This window comes from Cupressus sempervirens, chromosome 10, assembly GCF_028749045.1.
Source record: "Cupressus sempervirens isolate cs-2001-9-10 chromosome 10, ASM2874904v1, whole genome shotgun sequence".
Lineage (NCBI taxonomy): Eukaryota > Viridiplantae > Streptophyta > Pinopsida > Cupressales > Cupressaceae > Cupressus > Cupressus sempervirens.
Window position 1 is genome coordinate 832,511,206 of NC_143127.1, and position 17,833 is coordinate 832,529,038.

A 17,833-nucleotide genomic window follows, 5' to 3' on the forward strand; every position below is an offset into this window, starting at 1 on the left:
TTAAAAAAAATAACAACATTAGTAAAAATAACGTATTTATTTATTGGTTAAAAGATTTTAAATTTTGGGAAACGCCAAGAAAGCAAAGCGTAGTCTAAGAGAGTAGATATACCTACGCCCACAAACGTCCGCAATGTTTAATAGCAACGTGTCGGACTTGCAATAAAATAAGACTCGACTTGCCTTTCTTTCAGCGTCAATAATAGTTAGAAAGACCGCGTGCGGAGACCAAAGAACGGACTGTGGTCAGTGCGCTGTCAAATCTTATGTTTACTGACTCTGCTGAATGCGGCGCCTTCTAGAATAATGTTTACTTTTTGTTGTGTTTCATGGATAATAATAATAAAATTGTAAAACATTGTTTTAAAGAAATGAATATTACATTGAATTATTGCTCACGTGGCGAGATTAAGAGATGTTCAGACCTTGTGACGTGATTGTCAACGCCATTAAGAGAAAAAAATAACAAATGAAAGAACACAGTCAACCGACTGAATGAAATATCCAAGGCCAGTCATTTTAGCTGTTCGTGGCCCTTTGTTTGAATTCCCTGCGTGAATTTACGAAACGATTCAATTTTCTAAAATAATTTACGGCTCTACGTGGGCCTTGTTGTTGATTGCGTAGTCTCCTTATTTTCTATTTAAATTCGTAAACATGCTACAAACTTTATAGGAACATCTATGCCCTGCTTAGTAGCAGTCGGTAAGAAAAGAAAAGTAGAAACGCTATGGATGTTGAAGAGATCAAGATTAAGTATATCGTCCTAGCAATCATGATGATTCTTGCACCCCATATTGGCAGTTCACAATCATGGGATGGTGGAGATACGCTTCTATTGGGGGCCTCGCTCACTGGAAATCAGACCATGATGTCAAAGAATGGTACGTTTTCACTTGTTTTTTTCAGTCCCACGGGAACGAAGAATTGGTATATTGGCATCTGGTATGCAGGAAACACCCAGAAGACTGTAGTTTGGGCGGCTAACAGAGAGAATCTGGTCACAAGCATGCCCGGCGTTCTGGAGTTTTCAAGTGATGGTCATCTTAGACTGCTTGATAGAAATAGCCGGTCAGTTTGGTCGACGTCAGATATCGCCCAGAAAGGATCACGATCAGCTGTGTTAATGGACTCTGGCAATTTCATCATGTTGGACGCCCTCAACGAGTCTGCGGTTGTTTGGGAGAGTTTCGCGCATCCGACGGATACATGGTTGCCTGGCATGAAGATGTGGAAAGGAATGGAGTTAACATCATGGAAGAGTTCTACGGATCCTTCAACTGGGCTCTTCTCTTACGGAATGGACACGACTCCAGGAAAGACGCAGATGATGATGGTATATAACAACACCATTCCATATTTGTCCAGTGGAGAATGGGCTGGGGACTATTTTGCCAAGGAGCCCGAAATGGAAGGTTCCAAGAGACTTGTAGCGTCCTGTGTCACGCTTTCTCCCTCGAGAATATACATCAATTTTGTTATTAACCAGATAGATCATATCCTCACGGGGCGGTTCCGGTTAGCTGAGAACGGTGGATTTGAGCTTTACTACTTGATGGATGACGACACGTGGAGTCTGAGGTGGTCAACATACCGAGGTCAATGCAGCGACTTCGAAATCTGCGGGGCAATGGACTCTGCAATCCGAATGATGTGTGCAGTTGCGTTCAGGGCTTCACTCCCAACTGAAGGAGGTGGATAGAGTGGATCAAAGATAAACACGAAGACATCAAGTTGTGCTACAGCACTTCATACTCATTAACATATCTGAAATCTATTAGAAATCCATAGAATGCTACAGCATTCCATCTACTCATGATCCACCATGAGAAACCCAAAATGGACTCTACTAATCCACCATGATCAGATAAACATCTGATGCTCAAATCCTTACATAATGCCTCTATTTATAGAGGTCTGAGAACTCTCTAGAATATCAAACACATGTATTGCATGACATATAATATTAATATATATCAATTAATATATGCAACTACTGGTAGTTGAAGACTGATTCTGAAATGAACTTGGGCGGCTGTATGCTGCTGTTTGTTTGCTTTTAATGTGGACGGTGCTGGGTTGGGCTGCCGACAATAGTTGTTGGATAGAAATTAATTCCTCCAACACTCCCCCTTAATTTCTGTCACTAATGCTACTGCATTTATATTGTTTTCCCTCATTATAATTACTTTGGATTTTATGGCTTACCCCTAACCAATGCAATTCTAAAGTGGTTTCAAGCTCACCACAAACTTCTCAAACATTACACAAATGATTTCAAGATCACCATAAACTTTTCACTCAAATGGTTTACAAACTAAGCATTCATTGGTTCTACTGACCATGAATCATCACTATAGGGGAACTATCATCACTTTGAGCCTTTCTCTTTCTTGACCTGCATCAAACTGATTATTGAGTTCATATAAAAAGAAATCCATCTACCAAGATACATGGGTACCCGGCCGCTGTACTCGCCAGTTCTATAGGAATCTTTTTCAGATACATGGTTCATCAATACATTCAGTCAAACTCTAGGGTGTCGGGTACAACCGATAATGCACCCCTTACAATAGATTATAACAAGCAATTCTCATTCAATCTTCATCACTTGATTGAGGGATACAATTTAGCAATCTACTATTACATGACCACATTTGATATGACAAAGCCTTAAACATTTTCTCATCCAAATTCCAACACTTAAACTCCAAATCAGCTCTCACAGAGACCTTTGCACTATGACAACGAGCTTTAGCACACCATCTCACCTTTTATTACACCTAAGATAACTAACTTAACTTTAACAACTAACACACATATTTCAAACACAAACATAATAAAAATTTCCATGATCAATATCTTCCATGTCATGTGTATGCATTCTTTGGCACTCCCACTTGCACAAAGATGCTCCACATATTTCTAACGCACACTTCAATTTTCGCTTCTTTCTTTTCATAGCTTCTTTGTTTCTCATAGCAATCTCTTGACTTGTTCTTCTCTTTATTCTTGCAGAAGATAACTTCAAATGCCATTGCTTGTTGGGCTACGTTGCCACAACACTCTTCATCGATTTTAAACTTCTTGAGCTCTCCACAATCTCTAGGATCATATTTCATTATCTCTGATACCACTTGAAGGAGGTGGATAGATTGGATCAAAGATAAACACGAAGACATCAAGTTGTGCTACAACACTTCATACTCATTAACATATCTGAAATCTATTACAAATCCATAGAATGCTACAGCATTCCATCTACTCATGATCCACCATGAGAAACCCAAAATGGGCTCTACTAATCCACCATGATCAGATAAACATATGATGCTCAAATCCTTACATAATGCCTCTATTTATAGAGGTCTGAGAACTCTCTAGAATATCAAACACATGTATTGCATGACATATAATATTAATATATATCAATTAATATATGCAATTACTCTTAGTTGAAGACTGATTCTGAAATGAACTTGGGCGGCTGTATGCTGCTGTTTGTCTGCTTTTAGTGTGGACGGTGCTGGGTTGGGCTGCCGACAATAGTTGTTGGATAGAAATTAATTCTTCCAACACCAACAACGGCTCTCAGGGTTGGTGGTCAAGCGGATGTGCTCGGCGAAGGCCCCTTCATTGCACAACCGACGACTTCTTGGAAGCGAAGAACAAATACTTGTCTGAAAAAGAAGCTGTCTTGTACAACCACGAGCAAACACAGCAAGGCTGCCGAACTGCTTGTGTCAATAATTGCTCCTGTACAGCCTTTGCTTACTCAATTTCTGATCCACTTGTCTGCAGATTGTGGTTTGGAGATCTATTCGGAATGCGAGTTTCATCGGAGGGCAGATCCGTCTTCATCAGGTTGGCTGCTTCTGAGTTCCGGCGCTCCACATCCAACCGAAGGACCAAAGCCTCTGCACTTGCTATTTCACTTTCTGTCACCGCGTCGTTGTTTGCAGTTTCAGGTCTCCTGTTGGCCTCTTTTATTCGTTGGAAACGTCGAAGGCTGTTGAAGAAGGACGCGGAAGAGGAGGTGCCAATGTCACTGAAAAAGTTCAGTTACAAAGAGCTTAGAACTGCTACGGAGAACTTCAAGCATAAGTTGGGTAGCGGAGCATTTGGCTCTGTGTTCAAGGGAACTCTGCCGGACAGCACGCTTGTTGCGGTTAAGAGATTAGAGGGTTCTGGACAAGCAGAGAAACAATTCAGGGCGGGAATAATCACTACTGGCAGAATACAGCATGTGAATTTGGTCAGATTGAGGGGATTCTGCGTAGAGCATTCGGAAAGGTTACTGGTGTACGCGTACATGCCCAACGGTTCCCTAAACTCCTTCCTCTTCTCTAAGTCGGAAGATGTAGAGAAATTGTTGGACTGGAAGACTCGTTTTGAGATCGCACAAGGCACTGCACGAGGATTAGTTTATCTCCATGAGGAATGCAGAGACCGCATCATTCACTGTGATATTAAGCCTGAAAACATTCTCCTTGACAGCGACTTCAGCCCAAAGGTGGGAGATTTTGGGTTGGCGAAGCTGGTGGGCAGAGATTTCAGCCGCGTCTTGACGACAACAAGAGGAACTCGTGGGTACGTGGCTCCCGAATGGATCTCCGGCCTTCCAATCACTCCCAAGGCGGACGTATACAGTTATGGCATGATGCTGTTGGAAATTATATCCGGCCGAAGAAATCTTGATTTACAAGTCGAAGAGAGCAGACTCTACTTCTCTACGTGGGCTTCACGTCAAATTAAAAAAGGAAACGTAGTAGATGTTGTGGATGCAAAGATAGCAAGTGAAGCGAATATTGATGAGGTGAGAAGAGCCGCTGTGGTAGCCGGGATGTGCATTCAAGACGATGAGAGTGAGAGGCCGAGCATGACTGAAGTGGTGAAGATGTTGGAAGGAACAATGAAGGCTACCATGTCGCAAATTCCAAGGTCTCTACAGGTGCTAGTAGATCAAGCAGACGACGACGACGACGACGATAGTCATTGTAAAGTTACTTACATATCAAGTGGTTGAGAGTAGATATCTATAGCAGCAAATTAGGGATATTTATGTAGGATTACCCTATAGGCTAATAAATATATGTGCGTAAGTTTCTTATTCATCATTTTGGAGCATTCTTAATGGTCTGCTATAAGGAAGTAAGTGTATAATATACAAATATTATAAACCAGTACTTGGATCTTAGAAACCAGTACTTAGGATCTTAGAATGAAATGGATAATTTTATATATATTGACAAAGCTTGATACGAAGAAAGAAATCTAAGGCTAGAAAGAGGGTAGAACTTGTCAACATCTAAGATTTATGGTAAGTGGGATATTCTTGTCTTTAATTTATTTAATATTTTTCAAAATATTATATCATTCAAATTTAGGCTTTCAAATAAGATATTGATTAATATATAAATTAGATGGTAAAGAATAATTGACAAAGGGCTTAATCCCTACAAACTTAAAATATTTATATTCATGTTGAACTTCTAGATTAGACTATTGGATGTCGTCTTGTTGCACTAATTGGACAAACTTACATGATAAAATAACTTCACCCTTTTTTATTTACAAGAAATATAAGCAATTTGCAAGAGTGAATAGTTTAAAAATTTCGCAACGAAAAAGTGTAGAGAACATAAAAACATGTGAATCAAAGAAATAACAAGGCCTATGTAGCCAACAATACAATTACAATAGAACAATTATATAAGAATTATGATAACTTAAAAGTACAAGAAAAATGTCAATAACAATATTTAGCAATCCAATATTGTAATATAAATTATTAGTAATTAATAGATAATAAAGTAATCAAATTAGAGTATTTTTTGTTAGGACGATTTAGTAATTTTTCCCACCAACGCTAATGCAATTCACTTCTTTTTTAAAAACTAGAAATTACTTGTTTGAAAGCAATGGTGAAAGTTCTTTCTTTCTCAATGTGATCTAAAAATTATATCAAATTATGAACAATATTCAACAATATGAAGAAGAGCACAGTCAAGATTTCATTTCAAGAATTAATGTGTTTCATATGTGAGATGGAGAGGGATATGAAGACGATGGGAGACAACTATTGAAAGGGGAGAGTGGTGCATGGAAATATAATTGTCTCTTTAAGGATCATGCCCCTTTACTCTTTGAATCAATGAAAGACAATAATGAAAGTTTCCTTGGCATACACAATAGTTATTCATAATGGAAAATAATATACAATATGAGACAATCTAGAAAGAATATACTTCATATTTACGACACTAAAACTATAAAAAGTAGTGATGCTAGAATAGTTGAATGTCAAGGGTTAAAATGCAAAAGCCTTATGAATTTTAAGGGAAAAAAGCATACATAACAATCATGTAAGTCCATTTGAAAGCACAAATGTAGAAGAAAATAGTGAAAGTGTATCCAATATGACTTTGAATAATACATGACAATATCATGCATGAGAAATAAATTGCAATTATTATATTATTAAAAAATAGGCATAGAAAAGTGAATATATTCAATACATTAAAATGAGGTTACATGGAAACTAATGACCTTGGGAAGCTTGGTTAGATTTACTATAGATAAAAGTAGAAAACACTCTTGGATGGATGATTGATAATCCTTAATAGTCATGACAACAATTAGAAGAGTGTAGTGACAACCTATAGTCAACTATAATCAAGGATGGAGCATCATTAAAGATGAAAGCCTTATAGGTTTAGAGAAAAAAGTGATGTTTAAGGGAAAAACAAGATAAAATAAAGTGTGATTGTCCTTTGCTATGGTATTTGAAGAAAAGAAATGGATGCATTGGTAGTAGTGCCTAATTGGAAGAATGGGTATAAAAAAGAAAATACAAGAGGCTAAACTATACATGTAGATAAAATATCATAGTCATTGAAAGGGTTTTGAAGATTATGAAAATCCAAATCCATGAGTGTGACATGGAAGACCTATACGGAAACATCACCATATAGTAGTGCATGACAACTCCTTACTAAAAGAAAATTATTGCAACAACATTGTAAGGGTTTCATGAAGAAGTGTATCCCTTTAATAAACAAGACGATGCGTGCAACAAGAAAAATGGTATTAGATAGAAAAAAGGAAGACTATTATGGCAATTTTTGGGACAAGAGAAGTCTTTGAAATCCGTGCATTATAGTGACAATGGTAATAACAACCCATATAAGTCCTCTATACCAAGTTTACGATATTTAAAGGAAAATTTATCATGGTGAATATATATAAAATGTGTTCCATCTGATTGTCCTACGTTAAGTAAGTTCCATTAACAAGTTTAAGTTGATGATAGTTCTCTTCAATGAAAATCCTTTCGATGTGACTAGTATGAGACCCCATGCACACATTGTTTTTTATTAGGCCCCATGCATACATTGTTAAGATAAAAATAGTGGCTGCAAACCCTAAGAAATATGAGAAAATAGAGAAAACGTAGAGAATATAGTGGAGTTTGTATATTTAATCAAAAGTTATATTTTTCTAGAAGTCCATAGTCAAACAAGGTATACTTAGCCAATGCAATAATGGTTTTTTTTTTTTTCTAAAATTCCATGTGTGCATTTCCAAATTATGATTGTAATAGATATAAATTTTAAATACATAAAGGAACTAGTTCATAACTTCAAGTTTTTTTTTTTTGATGAATAGTCCTTTTCAATTAATAAAATTTACTAAGATTACAATTCACAAAAAAGGGCCAAGGGATACAGGATCACCCCACGAATGAGTTCAATCGGCCGAAGCCGAAGCAAACAACATGGCCACAGCCAGCAACTATAAACTATTCATAAAAAAAAAAATTAAGAACAACCTCATGTTGCCAAGGTAGTACCAGCAGAGGGAGGAGGATCATCTTTATCAGGAAATCCCCACGCATCAGTGGAATTGTGAGGCGGACTAGGAACGGTCCAGCCATCAGCAGCATCTGCAGGATCTGGGGTAGTTTCAGTCTCCACATCCTTCTTGTCTAGCCGCGGAGGAGAGATTGCCAAGACCAACTAGGGAAACTTGCCAGAGTGCGCCCGTCCAGGGGGAGGAGCCGGAGACTAGCCAGAAGCCCGCCCAGGGGGGGCCGGGGACAAGCCAGAACCACCATGTGGTGGGGAAGCGGAGCAGTGCCTCCAACCACCATGACCACCATTGGGAGAGTGGTGTCGGGGACCTTGGGAGCGTGACGTGTGCGAATGGCGGCCAAAGGACTGGCGTCTGGAACAACGATCGCGAGATGAGGAAGCATCAGTCGAGGCATCTGGAGGCACTCTGGCAATTGTACAAGGAGCATTGCCCCAGTGGTTTAACAATTCTTGTAAGTGGGCAACCTCCAGGGCAACTTTATTAGCTTGCACATGTATCTGCATAATGACATTATTACAAATGCATGCCTTAGTGTACATTGCAATGTTAACATCCAAAAAACTGTGAGTGAATAAAACTGCATTCCTATCTTTCCATAGAGAAAAAAAAATTTTCATCCTAAAAGTATGCCAAATCTGGGAAAACTTTCGAGGAAATTTGGGGGAATCACCCAGCAGGATCATGTGCCATGAAAAAGGTTCGGGCCTGAAAGGCTTGAAAAAATCATGGATCCAATGCCAATAATTCTGAGCACGTTTGAAAAACCAAAAAATATGCAAAAAGGACTCAGGATGGCCATAGAAGGGGCATCTGGGATCAGGAACCCCAATGTGCTTGAGCTGAGGCCCCAGGGGAAGACCTTGGAAAGCAAGGCACCAAGCAAAGTGAGCAATCTTAGGTTCTGTAATGGCACTCCAAATGGTGTCAAACCGTTTTCTCCATTGAGAAAGCGAAGAATGCAAATGCCACTGTTGATTAAGCGTGTCCACCATCGGAAGGTGGGGCGAAAGCCATCTGTATCCCATATTGGGCTTATAATTGGTAAATGGAGTGGTAGGAAACCACTTCCAATCATACCACCAAGGTCGAATAGACTGAATCCCTACTTTATGAAGCAAGTGCACAGGGATGGAAGACAATAGAAGCTCATAAGTTTGGCGATCGGCACGTACAAGGTGGTATTGAACTTGCATATCCTCCCAAGACTTGAAATTCATGGTGACTCTTGAAAAAATATCCTTAGTAGTGCGAATGCCATGTTTATAGAAAGGCAGAGTGCTGGCACCTTGAGTCTTGGCAAGAGGAATACCCTGGAAGGCAAACAGGGGAGACCACCAAATGTTCTGCTGATTTAAGGACAGCCCATTGCGGAATTCATTACCAGCCCAACAAAGCCAAGGTTTAACAGCTTCCCAGGCTTTCCAGATGCTCTTTATAACAAAAGAGCCCTGTATGACCACTGGTTCTCGCATAGTGAGAAGGGTCTGAAAACAAATTCCCTTCCACGTTGGTCTATTAGCAGGGAAGCCTGAAGAGATGCAATGTTTGACAAGAATTTTCCAGGCTTCATCTCCAGAAATAGCTCTAATAATCCATTTAGCACAGAGGGCAAGGCCCTGCTTCCGAGTGGAAAGCAAGCCAAGACCCCCAGATTCCTTCGAGAGAAAACAGAAATCCCAAGCAACTCTGTGAAAACCATGATGGTTAGAACTAGAGGCCCAAAGAAAATCTTTGAGCAAACGTTCTAATTTGAGGTATGAAGCTTTGGAGGGAGCCCAACAAGAAGAATAAAAAACATGGGTGGCAGCCAAAATCTTAGAACAAATCTAGAATTTACCAGCAAGAGAAAGTGGCTTAGTGATCCAATAATCAAGCTTTTTGGTAATCTTTGTAAGCACAGCATTCCAAAGTTCCACAGGGGAAGCCTGGAAAGAAAAGGGAATGCCAAGAAAGCGAAAAATTTCTCCATGAGTAACCCATTTCCATTGGAATTGGCTGAGCCAAGGTGGAGCTGGCGAAAAAGACTATTAGTAACAGAGCGTTTTATGCCATTGAATGGCAGAGCTAGAGGCTTGACAAAAAGTGTCAAGACAATCTAACACATTTTTGATGTTTTCTTCATCTTCAAGAAGAGTGTGAAAAGAATCATTAGTAAAATGACCATTGACTATCTAGGAGGAAGAATCAGGCAAGGAAATGCCATGGACCAGCCCAGAAGATACAGAGTGAGCAAGTAAATAACCAAAACCTTTGGCAGCAAGGACATCAAGCACAAGAGCTAACGAACAACCTTGTCTGATGGAGTGAAAAAGTCCAAAAGCTTCAGATTATGAATTATTGATGGTGATGCAAGCATTAGCATCACCAAAGAGCGTCTCCACAAACTGAAGGAAATTGGGACCAAAACTCAGAGCCTAAAGCATAGCCAAAATGAAAGGCCATTCAATGCGATCATAGGCTTTAGCAAAATCTATCTTTAAAAAGATAGCCTGCTGCTTGGACTTATGGGCCCATTCCATACCTTCCCAAACAATAATGATGTTGTCAAGAATGTACTTGGATTTGATGAAGCCAGTTTGTTCAGGCCGCACAATTAGAGGAAGCATATGGCAGATTTTGAGAGAGAGCGCCTTAGCAATGATCTTATAAGACACATTGAAGAGGGTGATGGGCCTCCAGTTGTAGATGTCCTCAGGATCACTAGCTTTAGGTATGAATTTAATATTGCCTTTATTTATGATTGCTCCTAAGCTTTTAGAATGGTATGCTTCAAAATAGACTTTGTGCAGATAAGGACCAATTTGCTCCCAAAGATGTTTGTAAAATTCATAGGGAAATCCATCACACCCAGGGGATTTGTCATCTGCCATGGAGTAAGCTGCCTCTTTAAGGTCTTGGAGGGAAAGAAGTTGCTCACAGAAAGCGCGTTGCTCAACTGCGAGGCAATTTGGAGTAACAGTAATACACTTTCTGAGAGCCTCCTCCTGAGCAATCGAATAGCCCTATGAAGCAAAAACGTTCTCATAGTGAAGAACAAAAGCTTGCAGTATGTCTGGCAGACTGGAAAGAACATCAGTTCCTTGTTTTATCTTTTTAATCCCAATATTGGTATGACGGGCTTGGAGAGCCTAGAAGAACTCCTTCAAGGATTTGTCCCCAACCTCCAACCAGTGGATACGGGCTTTGATTTGAGCTCCTCGGGCAACATAGTTATCAGCAATTTGCTTTTCATGGCGAAGCTTGGCAAGCTGAAGTTGTAGATCCACATCAAAGGGGTTGAAGATGAGTGCTTCAGAGGCTTTTTTGAGGGCAAGGGTGTTGGCTTCATAAGATCATTTTCTGAAAATTGCTAGCTGACGCCCGTAGATGCGCAAAAAATGAGCCATTCTAGTAATGGCATCATTCCACCATTGAATCCAACCTCGATGGGAATGTGGACGTGGTTCCAAATTCCAAACACGTTGTATGTGGGAAATAGTGGAGGCATACAAAAGCACAGACGTGTTGCGGAAGAATTGAGACTTAACCACTTTGGGGACAGCTGTTTGCCAAGAAATGCCAAAAAAAATGGGATAGTGGTCTGACAACGTCACATCTGTCAAGGGAATGACAGGTAGATCACGATCTTCAGAATAATAATAAAAAGATTGCGCCGAGATCATAGCACGATCAAGACGTTTCAATATGCGGTCAAGATCGCCTCAAAAATTTGACCAAGTGTGCCAAGCCCCATTATCATGACAGTGGCTAGTATTGGGATCAAAGAGGCCCAATTTATGACACATATGAAACCAAGCTTCTCTTTGCCCAACTGTCCAATGGAAAGGCCGAATGCCATCTTTGTCAGAGGCCACTTCAACCATATTGAAGTCCCCACACAGGACCCAAGTAGCTGGCAGCAGGTTGTCAGCAAGCCAAACCCACATTTGCGCCCTTTCCACAGCATCATTGGAGGCATAAACATTAATGACTCCAAAAGAATGATTGTTGATGGAAAGCAAAAGCCAAATAATACGGTGTGTGGGGTCAAAACCGTGCGAAATAATAGCAGAATGAAGGCGAGGTGATAGTAGAGTAACTACACCACCTCGGCCAGCTTCATGCTGAGAAGAAAACATGACGCTATCCTGCCAAATGACATGGCATGCAGCAGAAAGCATGAAACCAGAAATCTTAACTTCTTGCAGGCAAAGAAAATCAAAATTCCCAAGTCTATGACGGGTATCCCGGACATAGAATTTTCTAGGGAGGTCTGTAAGACCTTGAACATTCCAAGAGAGGAAGTTCATGAAAACTCTTCCATATCATCCTCATCCTCGAGAGAGGAGTAACTATTCTGCAAAAAGGTAGAAACCAGGTGAAAGTCAGACAAGAAATCCTCTAGACTTACAACCTACCGTTTGACCCCTGATATCTCCACATGTCCAGGAGGACTACAAGAATATCTTATTGCTGGTGGTACTATGGAAGCGACTGCAAGAGGAGAATGAGCCCCAGCCAAGGACGAGGTCCTAGCGGCTGCCTTAATCCCCTGCGAGCCAGTAGGGTTTGAAACCTGTGGAACCAAAATTGGTGCAACAGAAGCCGCTGGTGTCTCCACGCTAGTAGGCACTAACACTTCGATGGAAGTAGGAGGAATCGCGGTTATAGCCGCATAGGATGGCTTGGGGGCCAAAGCATTCAAGGCAGGCTTGCCTTTGCGACCAAAAGTAACCCATTCTTCTTTTTTCCCTTCAACCTGCTTGACAGGCGTCGCTTTAGGTTGGGGTTTGACCCTAGGCATGGCCAAAGGGCAGTCTTTGATCTTGTGTTCCACAAACTGGCACCTATAGCAGGTGTTAGGTAGGTTCAAGTAAAGCACCTTCTATGCAAAGGTTTGAGCGCCAATCTAGATTTCCACCGAATCCTTGAGATCTTTAGAAAGATCAACTTCAATGCAAACACGCCGCTGCGAGCGAGCATTAAAAAAAATTTCTGGCTCCTTGGTAACAACTTTGCCAAGGGCTTGGGCAATAGACTCAATAAAAGGCCAGCAGCGCAAGGGTAGACCTGGGAATTCAACCCAAACAAGAACCCTAAGCTTTTTATCATCCAAGACAATGAAGTCTCGGGACCATTTCTGAAAAACAAGTAGAGAGGAACGCATAGACCAAGGGCCATTAGTAAAAACCACGTCAGCTTGTGACGGGTTAGCAAAGCGAAATAAAAAAAACCTTTGGTAAGGTTTTGCACAGCGTCAAGGTGGATGCCATGAGGGGTCCAGCTTTTGTTAACCCATTCTCTGAGCATAGCTTCAGGGGCGGTCCTACCAAAAAAATACCCTATCAAGGTATGTTGTTCTAACCAGTCACATGCAGCATCAAATTCTTGCAAAGGAAGGATAATATCAGGATTACCTTGTGAAACACCTTCAGGACAAACTGGCGTGGGCATTTGTTCAGTGGCAGCGCCATGGCAGTCCAAAGCCGCAACGTGAACACCAGAAAAAATCGGTTCACCGCTGGCCGGAGCCATTATATCCTAACCTAAAACTCCCGCAGTAAATGCGGTATGACAAGTGCCGACAGAAGGGAAGTGCAAGCGAAAGGCCGTACGCAAAAAAAATTGCAAGTTCGCATGAAGCAAGAAAACCCTAGCAGAGCGAAAAAACCTCTCCTAGTATCAATAGGCAATCATAACTTCAAATTTAATTTTAGTACATAATTAAAAATCTCATGAGAAAATGTACATATTTTACATTAAAAATTAGTATTTACTAGCCAATTTAGAATTCATTTAAAGGTCTTTAATGACCAAAATCAATTCCATCAACCCAATGTCTTAAACTTAAATGAAATAATTTTAAAAAAACATGATCTATCCTTGTAGAAGAAGTGGACAGTACTTTGAAAGAGCAAGAGGCAATTTTGTGCAAAGACATCACACAATTGAATCATGAAATAAAGATCCTATTAAAAAAATAAAAAAATTGACATGGTTTAAAAAAACTAGCTACTTAGAAGCCCATAGAGGAAGTAGTATAATTGAATGAAATAAAATTATAACAATCATACCCTAGACAAATAATTTCAAAGGCCCAAAAATTGTGAAGGAAAGATTGATAGTGGAGGTGGAATAACTGCAAGGAACAACAAACATGAATGTGTGGTTTTCAAATACTAGACTAGTCACAATAAAATGCAACAAAAAAATGGCACTACTATATATAGTTTCCTAGTGCTTTAAAACTAAAATGAACTAATTAGAAAATACAAATATGTTGTGTATAGAAAATGTGGAATCTTTAGAAGGCATATATTTATTCTTCATTCTATAACATAAAAATTAATGATCCACAAAGAAACATTTCCCAAAATTAACTCTTAAGAAACACAGCAACATAAGGCCATACAAAATTCCTCTTGGTGTCTAAGGTATAAGTTACATAAGACTCGCTCTCTTAAGAATCCCTCAATGTAATAATCTCGCTATCTTGAAAAATTATTAGAAACTGAACTATTTAAAAAAGAGATGCACATGAATTCATTTCCTACTATTGAGCCTCTTCTCATGTATTGGAAAAAATGCATATTTGTTTCCTTCAATTAAGCCTCTTCTTTGTTGGAGTAATTAAATATTTCTTAGTTAACTCTAGCCTACTTAAGCTAAACTTTAGACATCTAATAATTAATTCTTTTATTAATTATTATGATGCAACCTAGGCTAGACCTTTTTAGGGTTTCGATCTCCTTTATAAGGACGATCTCTCATTGTATTCATTCAGTTTTGATAATAGCAATCTCTTTTTTTTCTCATCAAGAATGTCTCATCTATGGATCTAGGAATTCTAGCCTCCATAGCTTTTGCTTCTCTCTTTATGTGGTAGGTGTTTATATGCAGGTGATTCTTGGGAGCTATGGAGTAGATCTTTCATCAACTTCAAAATGGTATCAAAGTTCTAGATCTTCATGCCCCTATTATTTTCTTGAGAGATTTGGCATCGATTTTTAGATTTGAGCTTTCAATGGTTTTTATTGGATGTGGGGGGTCACTAATTTTCAAGGCACTTTGAGTAAAAATGAACATCACCGTTATGCTCAAAATGCTCAAAAACCCCCATTTCTATATAAAATGCATTAGATTAGACACTATTGAAATCTAAGGCAAAAAAATTGTACCTAGACCATTTTTACCTAGGCATAAAAATCGAGACAATGATATTTTAATTCTCCAAAAATTAATATCAATTTTTTTTACATTTTTTTTGTAAAAGTGTTTTCATGTTTTGACACAATGCATGGATCTTTTTTGAAGAGTACGAGACTCTCTATGTTTTTTGGATGTGAGAGGATGTTTTGGCATTTCATTTTATTGGAGGTGCCTGCAGCTCAGGCCAAGTACATCTCTATACGTTCTAGGAATTGCATCTATTTTTGGAGATCTACACTACTCCATTAGTGCTCTTGGACCTTCACTTCTCCTCAAACTTCATATGTTGTGTGTAAGGGAAGCTTTATTTTGGGTGACCATCCAAAGGTTTATGGAGCACAATTTTTCTATGGATTTTGAGTTTCCTGGCATGTGATATCTAGCCATGATTTTTATTTGGGCCTTAGACTTCAATGTGAATACTAGTGTCATTTTTGCATGTGCATGGGTCCTGCTTGATTTTTGGAGGCTTGTACCCTCCTCTCTGTTGTGCTCCTCCCAAACGCATGTTTGGCACTCCTCCCAAGTGACATTTGTTCCTGATTTGGATGATGCCTTGGGATGTGGAGAGTGTGCATGTGAGTTTGGTGGTCTAGTCACCCAAGTCCTTCTTGTGGCCTCCTTTGGTAATTTTAGTCTTTTTTGTTCTTAAGGCAGTAAAGAGAGCCTAAAGAATCTAAGGAATGTTGAAGGTGAAATGGATGTGGAAGCAATAGAGCAAAGTAAACCAAAATATTTTTCCTTCGTTCATCCATACTCGTGCTTTTTATGAAGTACAGTTTGCAGGTTACAATTTACCCAAGAGAGATGGCCAATGGGGAGATTAGCAAATAATCTTTCCAATTATAAGAGAATGGGGAGATTAGCAAATGATCTTTTGAAGTACCAGAGTATCTCATGGAAACTCCTTGTGGTGGTGATAGTAGAAATCCTAATCCAAGATCACATTTTTTAAGCTCTCAGTTTGTTGCCCACTTATGGTCCCCAGTCCACCTTAGCACCGACAGTCATGGGATTTGATTGGAAGAGGAGAGATAATTATGGCTCATTCCCACCACATTCCTCCACACACCAATTTCACTATTGAGACCCTCTCTTTCCTTGGAGTCCGCTGATCTTCTATGTATCTCTCACCACATCATCAAGTCTTGGTCCACGTGCCCAGTGGTAGTAGCCCATGTAATTCTTAAACTATACTGGACAAGGATGGAGTTCAAGATTTTCCCCCATTAGCAGTTTTTTTTTTGGTGCAATGTATGGGTGCCTCTATTACACCTCGGATGGTGTGGATTTTTTGGTGGTATGTTCTATACATCATTGTTGGACACGTATATTTCTATCTACTTGGTGGATATAATTTTTCATGGCAGTTTGTCACATTCATTGCCTTGCTTACAGATGTCATCCTCCTCTCTGCCACATGGCATTTTCTTGGCCATGATCATTTGGGCACATGTGTTTTTTGACTATGATTTTTTGGGGATTCATGTTGTTTGCTATTGACATGCATATTTAAGGCCACTAGATTTATTTTCTCATACCAGCCATCATGTTTTTCCAACAAGCATTTTTCCTCTCTTTTGCGAATGGTGGTGTTTTTTTTAAACACATGCTCATACCTTGGCCACTAGTTTTTAATACGGCACTGACCCTTTGTTTTATGGGGAAATTTTTTTCTGGTAGAATGGATTTTTTTCTAATGTTAGGGGTCATTTTATGGTTTATTTTTCCCTTGACAGTCATTTGATTGTCAAATTTGGGCTCGTCACTTATTGATGTCAGTGCCACATCAGTATTGTATCAGTGTTCTTGTCACCTCCTCAGTCTTTGTTTGCACCTACCTTTGGCCTTTTACTCATATCTCAGATATACGAACTCCATTTTCTAAAAATGAGATATCATAAGAAAGCTGGTTCTAAGCCCGTCATAGTGGTCAATTAGTTTGCAATTTTGATGCATTTTTTATAGGTTTCTCTATTGCCAAAGTTAGGAATTCCTTTTTTCACTCGTAGAGACATATCTTGAGCATACAATCTCCAATTTGGAAATTCTTTATATCATTGGAAATCTCATTCCAATCTCTTTCTAGTGATGATGGTTCTTTTTCTAGATTCTACTCTAGGCACATTCTATTCAGTCTTTTGTATTTTTGCATTCTAGTAGATATCTTGGTTGTTTTTGGTTTGGGGATCAATTTCATTACTTTAGATTATTCATCATGACTTGGACAATCTATTGTATTAGTCTTATATCTCTTTTGGTCTATTTAGACATCATTTGTATGCATTCTTGCAAACACACTAAGATAAAGTGCCATACTACATATGTAATTTTGTTTTAGTTATTTTGCCTTATTTTACCTTCTAATTCAAGCAGTGTCATCTGAGGACACTCATATAGATTATTGTAATATTGGGATTCACCATATCTTATCTCTTATTGTACATGCATTACTCATGATTAAAGTGCCATGGGGGGTTGATGTTTTGTCTTTGTTTGCCATATTCCTTTGTCCAATGAGTGTCCCTTCTGTGACATTAGCTCATGATGTGTCTGAGATTGATCACCTCAGTACACACATATGTACTCTTTTGTGCATCTTGATTGTGGTTCCTTGGCATGCAGTTCTTTTGGCTCACTTTTACAAATGCTTGTCACCTCACCCTTGTCTATATTAGGGAGGTTCTTCTATTGTTTCTAGTATTTTCAACATTATTTCCATCTCTTTTTGGAGTAGGGTTTTTCCCATGTGGTTTTCTCTATTTCTCTT

At 39.3% G+C, this 17,833-nt stretch overlaps 1 pseudogene; it reads left to right on the forward strand.

The window, feature by feature from the left end:
- The first annotated feature begins 625 nt into the window (after positions 1 to 625).
- Positions 626 to 5,041, forward strand: LOC149536566 (G-type lectin S-receptor-like serine/threonine-protein kinase At2g19130; annotated as a pseudogene).
- Positions 5,042 to 17,833: the final 12,792 nt, after the last annotated feature.